Consider the following 4,516-nt stretch of genomic DNA (forward strand, 5'->3'; position numbering starts at 1 on the left):
CCCCCCCCCCCGGTATTATCTGCAGCAATTTTCATAAAATAAAAACTATAATGAAGACTCAGATATATTCCTTCAATTTCTCATAAGTCTTTTTTTTTTTTTTTTTTTTTTTTTTTTTGGTTTTTCGAGACAGGGTTTCTCTGTGGCTTTGGAGCCTGTCCTGGAGCTAGCTCTTGTAGACCAGGCTGGTCTCGAACTCACAGAGATCCGCCTGCCTCTGCCTCCCGAGTGCTGGGATTAAAGGCGTGCGCCACCACCGCCCGGCCAATTTCTCATAAGTCTTAGAGAATACTTTTTGCTGACTGTAAATATATCATCTGAAGCGAATTCTTTAGTGACTCAGCAGAGTTTGATTGATAGAAATGCCAGAAGACAAGAACAGGGCAAGACCCATCTGAACTACAGCTGGGAATGGACTCAGCATCCTATCCCCCAGCATTCCCTCCATCCCTTACCACCCAGGCTAGACTCGGAAACTTTTCCTCTTTGGATTCGTCTTGTACATTGTCAATAGTGTTAGTATTTTCACACAGTTTATAAGTGTTTAGTAGATGTTTAGCTCCCCACCCCCACTAGAAGACAGAACTTTAAACTTAAAATCATATCTTCTCCTTGGAATTTCCTCTTACTTCTTATTTTGTTATAACTAAAAATATGTTTGATTAAAAAATTAAGTATTTAGTACTCAAATAACTTGTGCATTCTTCCTTTCCATGCCTATTCCTGGTACACATGACAAAAAAAAAAAAAAACTACTAAAAGGATTTTTTAAATTAGAACATCCCAAATCAGACATGAGTGTATTGTTTGTTTGAAAATTCACTCAAGAAGATAAAATTCTTGACATGAGGTAGCTACATACAGTACTTGTGTTTGATAATTGTTATAATTATTATTTGCCAAAGTCAACTGTCTTGTGAGGGTTTATATTGATGTGAAGAGACACCGTGACCACAGCAACTTTCTTAAGGAAAACATTTAATCAGTGCTGGATTACTGTTCCAGAGGTTTAGTCCATTATCATCATGGCATAAAGCAGGCAGCATGCATGCAGACATGGTACTGGAGAGGTAGCTGTGAGTTCTATATCTCGTTCTACAGGCAACAGGAAGTGAACTGTAACCTGCACTGGGTGTAGTTTGAGCATACGAGACCTCAAAGACTACCCTACACTTCCTCCAATAAGGCCACATCTCCTAAGAGTGCCACTACCTATAGGCCAAGCATTCAAGGACACGAGTCTATGGGGGCCATACCTATTTAAAACAGCAAATCAATAAACCTATTTTTTGTACTGATGGTGAAACAGAACAAAACAAAACAAAAACTCAAAAATCCTAGAAACATCAGTGTGTTCTGGCTGAACCTCTAAGAATGAAAACACACCATGATGGCTGGAGTCAGTTTATATGTGTTTGTGCATGTGTGTTTAGGTGAAAGGTGTAACTGGAAGTTTCTGTCCCACCTGCTAGTTCCCAAATAACCACTCTGAGGCTTATTATTAATTACAAACTGTTTGGCTATTATCTCAGGTTTATTATTAACAAACTCTTACAACTTAAATGAACCCAACTCTATTATTCTATATTTTACCATGAGACTCATGGTTTGTTACCTCACTTCTTGCTTCTGCAGCAGCTGCTAGTGTCTTTCCTACTCCACTTTATTTTTCCCTGTATCTCTGTTTGGATTTCTTGCCTGGCTGTCTTTTGCCTGGTTATTGGCCAAATCAGCTTCTTTAGTAATCAACGGCAATAAAACATATTCACAGCATAGAGAAGAGAATCCCATGGCAGAAAAGTGATTCATATTGTTAGGATCGAAGTTGGACAAGGGACAGTTCACATTTCCTTCTTCAGTCTTATTCAGTATAGTGGGATCAGCAATTACAACCTCACTTTGCACTGGGACATGACATTGAGCTTTATTACTGCCAACACTGGGTTATTATTACTATTTTTGAGTGTTTTCCTTGTGCAGAAGCCATGCTAATAGTCTCTGTATCATTACAATTTTAATATATATGCTGCCAAAGCAAGCACTTATTCTAATTTTTAGTTTATTTGTTGATAAAGGGCCTTACTATGTTGCCCTTGCTCTCCTGAAATTTGCTTTGCAGACCAGGTTGGCCTTGAATTCATAGAGCCATGTTGCCAGCCCCAAATCTGAATTATTAAAGGCCTCACTTTCAACCTCTGGTAATTTCTGAGCAAGGAAAAGGTAAAGAAAGGGATTCTATTAAGACTCTGATAAAATTGTTAGCAGCTATCCAAATACTGTTTGCTCTATTTATCTGAGACCTATTTTTAGCTTTAGGGCAATCTGAGATAGAGAAATCAAATATTTTCAAAGAGATTCAGTTATAAAGTGGTTATTCTAGTTAAAATCAGAATTTTGTTTCACAAAAGAATTCACTAAAGGACACATTCAAATAAAGAGGCTCCCTTGCATTCAAATTCTTACATTCAAATACCTGTTAATAGATGACTAGGCAAGAGATATGGAATCAGGAAATCAGGTTTTAATGTTTCTGGTATGCAGTGTAGATTATCCGAGAAATATAAGAAGTTTGATATGCACCCATACTTACAGCAGCCTTTAAGAGAGATTTTCATGGCTAAACTGATTTCTTTGATATTTGCTTCCATTTCTTATGATCAAAGTTGTTTAGATTGACTGATAAAAAGCTGGGTACCTTGAAGTAATATCATGGATTATAGGTATTGAAATGTCACTTGGAGTATCTTCCGCAGTGCTGACTTGGGTTCCACTGCTTTTCGTGCAGGCATCTTTTGTACAGACTTCCACCTGCAAAGATTAGTTTGGAAAGGAATAAATATAATCATCTTCAAAACAGACCGGCAACAGACTGAATCCACCTTCCCCTTCTTCATATGAATCTCTTCAAGTCTGCTATAGCCTCAAGGGGTTTAGGAAATATTCTTCTTTTTGATTTGAATTGAATCCAGTGGGATGAACTCAGAACAGAATGCGGAATTGGGCTCAGGACTCAGGACAATTGATTTAGTGATTAACATGGTGATGTTTGGTCTCCGGTTCTGACCATTCACAAAGAGAAGGGCTTATTAATCTATTCAGAGTAGTCAAAGGATGGGGGATGCTTAGGTGGTGATTCACAAGCCTAATAGGTTATCCTTGCATAGTGCTCTCCAGATCTATAACCACGTGCTGTAATGATGATATCTCCTGGAAGTCTTGACACTTTGCAACAAATCGCCTAAATGCTAATGTCTAATGGGAGAAAAATGAAGCCCAGGAAAGCCTCCCAATAGGGCCGAGCTATTTTATATCCATTTGTTCCAGCAGCAATAGTTTTGTCCCCTTAATCAAGCAGGCGATCATCACTCACCTCTTTAATTCTGCCACCCAGTTAGAATAAAAACTGAGAGGGTGGAAGAACTTAGGATTGGCAATGGGAACCATAAAGCATCAGTCACCCAAAGGAGTATATCCGGTGGCTGGGAGGAGAGCAGTGGATACACAGGAGATAACTGGTGGACCAGCCACCACACATAGCATTTAAGGGTAAACTCGGCTGTATTTCTTTTTATAAAAGATTTACTTAAAAAAATGTATGTGTGTCATTAGAAGTGTTTCATGTGCTTGCCGGTGCCCGTGGAGGTCAGGAGGGGTGTCAGATCCCTCGGAATTGGAGTTCTGTGTGGTTGTGAGCCTCCCGAGGTGGGAGCTGGGCCTGGAACCTGAGTCCTCTGAAAGAGTAGCTAGTGTTCTTAACCACAGAGCCCTTTCTCCCGCCCCTGAACTATACCTTTTCTTGTGCTAATTGACATTCATTGTCTTAGACACCAAGGTAAGAGAATGTATTCTGGTGCTGTGGTTTTTAAGCCAAACAATCCTCCAAGTCTTTGCATCAGAACTTGGAACCAAATAGATGAGATCCATACTGCAGTTTGGAAATATTGTCTTGTTCCCAGAACTGTTGCATCTAAGCAGGAACTGAACAGGTTTTCTAAAGCGTTCCATCATGTTGTTGAAAACTGCAATGTTGCCTTTTGTGATAATGTCTTATAGACTTAAACATTATTAAGATCCTCCACCATGATTAAATACAAACAAGAAATATCTTTAAGATAGATTATCTTAAAAATACAATCTATTAGAAATAATAATATAAATTTTATGCAAATTGGAAGGTGCCACGCTTTGGTACACAATGGAATTAACCTGAGTAACACAACCAAATTCATTATGTCTTTAGTATACACAATATATTTCTGATGGACTCTTGACTAAAGAACTTTTGCTGCCTCTGGATCTCACAATAATAGTTCCAGTTTGTAGTGTTTACAGCATGCAATGAACAGTCGGCGTAGAGAATGGTGCTGCCTCCTAGCTTCTTCTTTTTTTTCTTTTTTCTTTTTTTTTGGTTTCTCGAGACAGGGTTTCTCTGTAGCTTTTTTAGAGCCTGTCCTGGAACTAGCTCTTGTAGACCAGGCTGGCCTCGAACTCACAGAGATCCGCCTGCCTCTGCCTC

The 4,516-nt window shown here is 39.0% G+C and overlaps 1 non-coding gene across 1 annotated transcript; it reads right to left on the reverse strand.

Moving 5' to 3' along the window:
* Positions 1–1,935: 1,935 nt before the first annotated feature.
* LOC119799654 lies at positions 1,936–2,042 on the reverse strand. The gene has a single exon (XR_005282928.1). It is a non-coding gene; the product is annotated as a U6 spliceosomal RNA (small nuclear RNA).
* Between the last annotated feature and the right edge of the window lie 2,474 nt (positions 2,043–4,516).

Source organism: Arvicola amphibius, chromosome 12 (genome assembly GCF_903992535.2).
Source record: "Arvicola amphibius chromosome 12, mArvAmp1.2, whole genome shotgun sequence".
In the NCBI taxonomy this organism is placed as follows: Eukaryota; Metazoa; Chordata; class Mammalia; order Rodentia; family Cricetidae; genus Arvicola; species Arvicola amphibius.